Source organism: Typopeltis vanoorti, chromosome 25, assembly GCF_054136105.1.
Source record: "Typopeltis vanoorti isolate ZY-2024b chromosome 25, IOZ_Tvanoo_1.0, whole genome shotgun sequence".
NCBI classification, from domain to species: domain Eukaryota; kingdom Metazoa; phylum Arthropoda; class Arachnida; order Uropygi; family Thelyphonidae; genus Typopeltis; species Typopeltis vanoorti.
This window is the reverse complement of record NC_143573.1, coordinates 61294177-61304673: the sequence shown is the minus strand read 5'-3', so window position 1 is coordinate 61304673 and position 10497 is coordinate 61294177.

The window sequence follows — 10497 nt, the reverse complement described above, 5'->3', positions numbered from 1 at the left end:
ATAAAATCTCACTTCATAGGCTGAGTGCAACCACTGTTTTCTATGTCTAGTTAGGCAGCTCCTCATGTCTTGGGAGCATTTTTCTTATGACCTCGCTTTTATTCCTATCTACGAAATATAAACTTATAGTGGATTAATATCCACGACAGGTTTAAGGATTTTTAATTTTTTGAAAATAATTTATTTTTATTTTTTTAAGAAGTCCAGAAATCCTGTTTTAGAGACGAAATATGGAGACCAAATTTTACAAACCATATCAGGCCTCCAATAAACGAGAGGGGGGGGGGTCACCTGACCAGGAAATTTTCTCATCTAAATACAGTCGAACACATTTATGCCATGGCAAAATTTGAACCCACAGCCTGTTTGTAGAGTGAGTGCATTAATCATTTGACCAACAGCTGACACTTGTACTTATTCCGTTGCATAATAACTACTTGCAATATAATACGTTTACAACTTTCAATTTACAACACTTTTATAGCTTGGGAACTGCAGATTCAGAGTTTCTTGTATTTATTCTGTTAAACGAAAGAACAATCAATTTTAACTAAAATTCACGAATAAATATCAGACACTGGAAATAATGCACATTATACTCGACAATAAATGACACGATACTGCTATGCCAATTATTTGATTTAAAGTATTCTTATGAGAAACTCGCTCACACGATTTGAAGATCCGTGTTTTTGTTCTTTTGGGAAATACATAAGAGGGGAGAGTATTTCAGAAGGTAGCAGTAGAAGGAATGAATGAGGTAGAAAAGAAATTTGTTCTATGGAGTTGAACTCTGAAGAAAGTGTGTTGCTGTGGCACAAATTTCGTATGGAGTAGGAAATTATTGATTCCAATTCAAATAAACAAAGACCATATAAGTATTAACAGAAAATGTGTGTAGTAAAGACAGGTGAATGTGTGAAAATGAATGGAGTGGTTAATGAGAGATGAATTAGTGATAAGTTTAATTGCCATTTTCTGAACTGAATCCAGTATTTTTAGGGAGGTCTTAGGGGCACTACCCTAAACGGAAGAACAGTGTTTCATGATTGGTTGGATTTGCGATTTGTACAAAGTTAATAGCTGCTCAGAGATAAAGTAAACGCCCTGAACGAAAGAGAAATCTTACTTTCTTGGATTCTAGTGAATCCAATACACAGTTTTGATTAGATCCAATCCAATACACAGTTTCGCTGTCATCAGCAAAACTGTGTATTGGATTGATATCACCTGCCTCAGGTGATATAAAGGAAAACGAAGGTGAGTAAGAGAAGAAGAGACCCTTTGGGATTCTAATAGTGCTTCCAAATTTAGAAGATAAGCATTTACCATCACACATAGTTAGCACCTAGTCAAAAAGCTGATAATTCAGTCAGGACCGATCTAATGATGAATTTTATTTAACAGACATTTGTGTCTGACTCGGTCAGAGCTTTGGGAACATTAAGGACAACCACTTGTGATTCGCCAAACTTTTTCACGGTACTTGTCCAAATATGGGTTAAATGTGTAAGAGGATAATCTCTTCGTAGACAGTGCCGGACATCATTCTAGCAATCGGTTACTTTTAGTGGCTTTAGTAATAATAGCAGTTGTGTGTTAACGGCTATCTTCATTAGTTTGGAAAGAATTGAGGTAAGAGAAATTGGACGATAGTAATGGAAGGATTTGTCACCCTTCTTTGAGAATGGGTCGTGCATAAACTAATTTTCATAATGTGACATAGATAGTCGTAGAATAACAGATCTAATAAGGAGAAAAAGAAGTCAGCTCTGAAGCGCAAATCTTCATAACAATTGATGTGATGCCAGGAGAATCTGTAGACTTGTTGATCTCTAGTTTGGTAAAAATTCATCCGATCTCTGGCTAGTGGAAGGTCAAAAGGGGACATTGAACTTTTAGTTTCTAGGATAGTTGGAGAAACTTTACTTAAATCAACCGCATGCATTTGAGGAAAAGTATGCAACCAATAGATTGGCTTTGTCATTGGTGATAATGCAATAGAACCATCAAGATTGTAAACAGAGACGGGAACAGAAAGTTATGGCCAAATGTCAGCTAGTTACTATTACAGTCTTTTGAAATCAGTTTTGTTTGGATGTGGTGATATTTTTCTTGCAGTTATTTCGCGTATTCGTATAAGCAGTGATGAAAGAATTAGACTCAGTTGAAATCCAGTTATAGTATGCTTCTCAATGTACAGCCTTGGCGCATCTTTTGAACAATCGAGGTTAGATAACGAAAGATGCGCCAAGAATGAAATTGTGAACGAATTTTCCATCTAATATAATTCTAGTAAGAATTACATCAGAAATAGGTTTTATAGTCTTAAATTAAGAAAGGCAAACCCAGCACTTTTTGAGATCGTTTAGCCAATTGTGAAACGTAAGATGCTCATTCAATAAACAAATAAACAAACAGTGAATCAATCCAATGAATTACATCTTTATAGAATTAGGTATTTGGTATTTAGTTCCACATTAGTTGCACATCTGGTATTTAGTTCCACATTATGAATTTGATAAATAATTACATCTGGTATTTGTGGACTATGAATAAGCATATGACAGTATACACTTCAAACGAACTGAGGTGCAATAAGAATGTTTAGGATACCGCGCACTTATATAAATATGATACGATTATGTAATCACCACATCCTCTACAAGGTGTGTTTCCTACAGGAATATTCGTTAGTTTTTTTAAATAAAATACAGACTTCGCCAAAGAGATGCTCCTCTCACTGACTCTTTTCCACCTAGCATGGAAAAAGTCATTACAGACCCAAATGAACAAAGAAGAATGGAAATAGATGGGAAGATCAGGGAAGAACATCTTATTTGGTTATGCGGACGACACAGTTATTCTTAGGGAATCTTAATTAATTAATTAAGCCAAGTAAGCTTTAATAATACATGAAAATTTCAAGGACACATCAGGACTAAATTACTTAAATTATCCACAATCCTAACCTGAGGTTGTGAAACATGTTCAACAACAAATAGAGATAATAGAAAACTTATTACAGTTGAAAGAATTATTGAAAAACATTTTGGACCATCTTACAATTAAAGCACTGAATGATATGAATGTGAAGGAGGACATAATGAGGAGCTACGAAACTTGTTTCAAAATCCCATCATTCTGTCATATATAAGAAGTATGAAAACTGAGTGGTTTGGCCATGTTTGGGAGGAAAATGGCAGTTGATAAAACAAATGATCACAGAAAAACAAACTGAAAGACAAAATCTGCACTACGATCCTGAGCACAATGGATGGATGTGGTATTGAAAGATCTTTCAGCTGGATGAACACTTTGCTCCATATGCAGCCTATGATACAGACAGATGGAGAAAATCAAAGTGATGGCAGCACTACACATAAATAGTTCATTAAGCTCTCGAAGAACAAGATGTGCAGCCGCACAATCTAAGTATTAGAAAGTGAGGGAAAAATATAAATTCTAAGAGTTTAGTTAAAAAAATTACTTCAAAAAGTAATTCTGTATTAGAAAAATGTTTACATTTTTCTAACACCGAAACACTGTGGCACATCAGGTTAAATTTGCTCGTATAGTCAAGAAACAGAACAGCTTGACAGATTTAAAAGAAATAAGTAGTTTTTAAGTAGTCGGGTGTGGTTAGCGTATGTTCATTTCCAACCAAGAGGCTGTGAACTCAAATAACACTGTGGGCATGGATGTTGAGTGAATATGTTGAGGTCCTAGATTCAATGGGTTGTTCGGTGTCACTCTGTTTGCTGGAGATTTGAAGTCCCTTGAAAAAAAATTCTTGTTTAGTCTTAAAAAGTAGGATTTCTGGATTATCTAACATTTAGCCCATCCACGATACTAACACTAATTGTACAATATGTTTACAAACTTTCCTGGATGGAATTCATAAACTCGAACGAATTCTTTTTCACTTAAAATAACACACACACACACACACATAGTGGATGCACGTAAGACATATTGCAGAACATTACTTTTCTTTGTTCTTGTCCTAAAGAACTAAAATATATTGTTAAAATCAAATATTTGAAGTGGAAAAAATCATTCGTTACATCCAGTTTTTTACCAATAAATTTAGTTTAGATCTGCTTCAGCATTATTAGTAATTATAAAGTATAAAGTATTATAAACTTATAACCATTGCTTGCGAATTATCCTCATGTATATAAACCAAGTAGGAAAGTGGAGTACATTTTATGTATTAGGTACCATTTTAGCGACAAAAATGACCTTAAAAGTTGACATCACCTTTTCATAGAAAAGTACTGTAATAATACTTATTTTCCTTTATTTTATGTGATTATATTAGGTAAGGTTAACCAGCCATTCATTTTATTTAAGTAAGTAAATAAATGCAAATTCAATCTCTTTTACAGCACTGTCTAAATAAGTTAGCAGATGTAAATGAGGCGTGCAGTGGAAAGAATGCAAATCCCCAAGGAATTACTTTATTTTTGTTTTGTTTTCTTTGTTTCTTTTAGAAGTCGATATCTCTTTGACAGTACCATTAAGAGGATCACTTAAAAAGCGATTGCACGCTTTTCTGCATAAGTAACGTTTAGATACGTAGCTGAATTATTTTTTTAAAGAACATGCTTCGATTTAGGGATTTGATTGTAAAACGTCAGAATTGCTGTCATTCATTACCAACAAAAAGCAGAAGATATTTCAACTTTTTCAAAAAAAAAAAAAAAAAAAAGGAAAATTACATTTAATTGTTGATATTTTTTAATCTAATTCCTGATAAATAAGCATATAATACAAATAAGTACGAAAAATGATATTAGAAAGGTAATGTCAATGACATAAGCATCATTCAGTTCCCTTCTCCCCCCCCCCCCCTGCATAACAATAACCTAATTTCTTGTTGGCAACTAAGAAAAAGTTCAAATAGTGACATTCATCTGGAGCTGTGCCATTGAGATCCTCTCTTCATGGCAACTACAATTTTATTTGCAACCATGCGTCACGTGACTGCTTTAGAGAACATTTTCGGTTTGTAAACTGTAAACCATTGTTTCCTAGTTCTTACTCATTTGCTTACGCATGCGTAAGATGATAATAAATTAAACAATGTAAATGAATGCGAAAAATATTCTCCTACCGTTTTCCTGTTTTATATTTGGATTTCCCTGGTCACACGGTTATAAAAAGAGTTTCATAAATGCAGATAATATATAAAAACCTTAAACTAACTCAGCGATGATAAAGGTATTAGCATACGTTAAATATATATTTTTTTCTTTTATGCGAAATTAATCATACGCAGACTAATTTATTTGGTTCAGAGGGAAGATAACAGATGCATTTTTATAGCGTTAGTTGATAAGGAACGCACTTAAAATATGAAGAAATATCGATTCTAGAGCATGGCCTTTAACGAGTATCACATCTTACTAGTATCTCACTTTGTGTAATTGTTCAGTATAGGTTGCAAAATTTCTTACAAATGAAAATATGAAGAAAGTATTCATCAAGAAAACGAATGTAATTAGATCGTCTTCTTTTGAAATAGCTAGCCATTATTCTCTAAAGTGCGTCATGAAATCCAACTCCTGCCTGCCTGGTAAAGGTACAATACGCTCGCAATTTTCATGACCTTTCTTTCTTCGTCGTGTGTTCTAGACTTCCATTATCGCAAATAATGGTTGTAAAAAGTAATGTGAACATCATCATCTACGCGAACAAAGCAAGAATATTTGGAATCAGATACTTGAGCACCACATAACTTCTCGCTACCCACTTTTATTATGTGGTGTGTGTATGTGTGTGTTATAAGGATTGCTTGCTTGAAGCGCCAGGAATTTTCTTTGCACACAAAATGGCTTACGTGATATTATGATTCATAATTATTCTTTTTGCTAGTCCCTATAAAATGAGGAATATATCTTTTAAATTTTTTTTTTTGCATTCGAGGATGATTAGCCGATCTCAGACAGAAGTAAAACCCCCTTTCCCCCATTACGAAAACAATTAAACTTTTTCGGGAGTACAATATATTTGGCTTCACGGTTAGTTCCCTTGTAATCCCAACCAGATAAACTCATGGAAAGTATGGTCTGATTCAGATTTCAAGACGTTTACGCCATGAGAAATGCGTAAATATAACATAAAATATCATAAAAATACATAAATAAAAATGAGAAGCAAAATGAATTTTTTTAAATAAAATACTTACATAAATGCACATGTACTTAGATACCTATTTAACAAAACAATGAGCAAAATAGTAACCTCTTATACAGTTATTATGTCCGATTGGTGACATCGACCAGAGATCGATGTCTCTGGTCGATGTCACCCTGGGAGGTCGCTGTCCACCCTGGGAGGGTAATGGATGGCAATGCTGTAGCTAATGAAGTTCTAACTGAGGCTCGGCTATTTCTGTTACCCTCCTGCCATGATCAGAGCTTTAATAGCTCAGTAACACCTTATCCCTACACTATCCTCTATAGATAACGGGGAAGATGAAAAGTATTCTTGCTTCGCCCCTTTAAGTCAGTCCTTATAAGGATATATAATGTCCGATTGCGGAGATGGAAAGATTCAAGATGGCGGAAGATGAATTCCAGCATGATGGTTGTTGTTGTGAAGAATGTTTTTGATTTCAGTGGTGATTAGTGTGTTTTAGATTTTGTGAATCTTCTTTGATAGCGGAATACAAGGTAAGACTTTGATTTTTGATGCAATTTTCCGGTCCTCACCCGTTCTCTTCGTCATTATAAATATTTCTCAGAATTTCTGCTGGATTTCTACTTGCGCTCATACGCAATTCCCCAATCACAACCTACTAGATTTAACAACGAACAGAACAGATATATGGATAACTTTAATGATCTTCTAGAGCATCTAAACAAAGATTAAGCACTAAAACTATTCAAATTATTACTTAAAAAATTCGATACGGAATGGCCAGGTTTCCTAAACCTGTACACTCTACCAGATGAACCAGAAGATATCAAGGACGAAGTTGATGAGATCAACAACATGTCCATCTTCCTACCTGAGAACTACAGTCAGACAGACTTCACAGAAGAACACACAGATAAAAGACGCAGAACCGAGGATGATCATATGGAAAACGAAACTCCCTCACAAACAGTGCCGGAATAAAAAGGAAAAGGTCCCCCCGGTAATTCTCCGTGAAAAAGAAAAATGGACCACAGTTGCAAGAAACCTGAGTGAACATAACATTGACTACTCCTGGGCCAGAAACACCGACGAAGGAGTAAAAATTCAACCAACAACAGTCACAGACTACAGAGGGATAACAAAAATGATGGATAACAACAAACTACAGTACCACACCTTCGCATCTCCACACCTAAGCAGCGAAAGCAATCTCAAGGTTGTACTGCGAGGTGTCACTGAATGCATTACCGCCGAGGAGATCGCGGCAGACCTCACCCACCAGGGCCTAACACCAATCAAAGTCAGCCGGATGCTTAGATCCGATAAACGATCGATGCCATTAGTATTAGTTGAGATCCAGAACATGCAAAGACGAATTTACATTTACAACATAACTGCGGTCTGTGGACTTAAGATTACAAGAGAACCACTTAGGAAAAGGGCATCAGCAGGGCAATGCCATCGTTGCCAAAAGTTTGGCCATGCCCAAAGACTATGTAAAGCCGAGTTCAGATGCCTGAAGTGTGGTGAGAAACATCAAACCATTACATGCTCAAAACCAAGATCCACACCAGCCAAATGTGCCAACTGCGAAGGTCCCCACCCAGCAAACTACAAAGGTTGCAACCACCACCCCAGAAATCACGGAAATACAAGACTCGTCCAACCTCCCCCCCCCCAATCTGGACCACTCGAAGCATCTCAGCTGCACAGTCATCAAACCAACAAAACCCTATTCACAAAAGTCAGGAAAGTGTTCAACCTCCCACCAAGACCTATGCAGAAGCAGCCCGCCCAAAGGACACAATGCAGAGCAATAAAATAGGCTCCAACATCACAGCAATACTGACTGCCTCGCTAGCCACTATGCTGCAGGAATTCAGCAGAACAAGCCCAACTTCATCCTCCACAAAGAGATTCCTGCAAGGAACCCATTCCATACTGACAGCACTCAACAATGAATAAAACAAAAGTAAAACCCAACTCGCTTCTAATTGCAGCCTGGAATGCCAACGGCCTCACCAACAAGACACCAGAACTACAGGAATTCGCACAAAGACACAACCCGGACATAATGCTGATCAACGAGACCCACCTAAGACCTGCCAACAACCCAAAAGTGAGAGGATATACAACATACCGAATGGATAGACTCAGCACCAGAGGGGGAGGCACTGCCATCTACATCAAACCGTACCTCCACCACAATGCCATATCCAACCCACAGACTACCAACCTGGAGACTACAGGAATACAAGTCCACACAAACAATGCTGGAAGCCTCAAGATATATGCCGCCTACAACTCACCAAGCAACCCTCTACTGACAGCAGACCTGGATGCCGTCCTTGGCACCACAGACCCCACCATCACAGCAGGAGATTTGAATGCCAAACACACAGCATGGTTCAGCACCACCAACAACAGAAGTGGACGCATACTACACAACTACTCAACACTTAACTCAGTTGTGGTAGCAGGACCCACTAAGCACACTCATTACAGCCCTCATGGCAGATCAGATGTACTTGACATATCTATCCTTAAAAGCATCGGTTATCAATACCAGCAAGATACGATCAATGAACTATCATCTGACCACAACCCAATCCTGATCAAACTTGGCATGCAAGACCAACTGGTCCTCCCAGCACAGGATATCATATCAAGGACATATGATATCCTTCATATCATAGGATAGGCTAGCCAAAATCCTACCAGAATACATTCGCCCTGTACCCATCATCCACAAAAAAGAAGAAATAGATGAAGCAGTAAGCAATCTAACAAACCAAATCAAAAAAGCACTAGAAGCAGTCACCAAAACCACAACCAATCATCCAATCTGATGAGGTCCATGACGTTTTCTGGGAACACAAGAGCCCCACAGGACAAGAAAACATTGAACAACCAAGTCAGAAAAGCACTTCAAAACCACAGGAATCAGGATTGGGAAAATAAACTGTCATCACTCAACCCAGGAGATCACACAATATAGAAATTTTTCAAGATCCTCCGGACCAAACACAACCCTCTACCCCCCATGCAAACTGCACATGGAACGTCGCACACTGATAAAGAAAAAGCAGAAGCAATAGCAGAAAACCTAGAAAAACAATGCAGCCTATCATATGACAACATAAACATCGCCCACATATATAAAGTCCACTAGCAGGTCAAGTGTACCTTAAGACAGACCACAGACAAACCTGACAGCATCACCCCCACTACTCCAATGGAAATAGCCAACATCATAAAACATCTAAACAGCAAAAAAGCTCCAGGTCCAGATGGAATTACAAACAAAATCATCAAACTACTTCCAACCAGATGGAAGTAGTTTGATGGTTAACATAACAAATGCAATACTGAGGATACAACACTTCTCCACTGCATGGAAAACAGCCGACATCATACCAATAAAAAGGAGAGGAAACAATCCACAACTCACCCAAAGCTACCGTCCAATAAGCCTGCTTTCCAACCTAGGAAAGATTGCTGAAAAAAATCATCCTCTCAAGACTACAAGAAAAATCAGATCAATTAGGAATAATTCCAAACGAACAATTTGGCTTCCGCCGTGTACACAGCACAGTGCAACAAATACACCGACTAGTGGAGCATATCACTTAAGGATACAACTGGAACCTTCACACAACTGCAGTCTTTCTGGATATTGCCAAGGCCTTTGACAAGGTATTCTCTACATCAGGGATTACTCTACAAACTCATTCAGGCCAACATTCCAACAAACCTTACCTGTCTAATAAAATCATACCTCACTGACAGATCCATGCAGATAAAAATAAATGGCACCATCACAACTAGGCGCCAAATCCTGGCAGGAGTACCACAGGGATCCCTGTTGGCTCCTTTACTTTTCACAATCTACGTGGCTGACATTCCACAGAACCCGAGGACTACCATCACAGCCCTATATGCTGATGACACAGCTATAATGACAAGATCTCTCCGCCCACACCTGGCGATCAGTCGTCTCCAGGACACCATTACAAAGCTAGAGAAATGGTTCTCGGACTGGAGGATGCAAGTAAACCCCATCAAAAGCTCAACTATTCACCAGACGAAAAGCCTTCATCCAAGATGACATCCAACTCCTCGTAAAAAAGATACCATGGCAGACAGAAACCAAATACCTTGGAGTACAGCTAGACAAAAAAAGCTAAATTTCAACAGTCACATCAAGCTCATGGGCACAAAGACATTCAGAACCATAGCCCAACTCTATCCCCTGATCAACCGCAACAGCAAATTGGATACACGCAATATGCTGCTACTATATCAGATGGTAATACGACCAGTAATCACATATGCATCTCCAGCATGGAG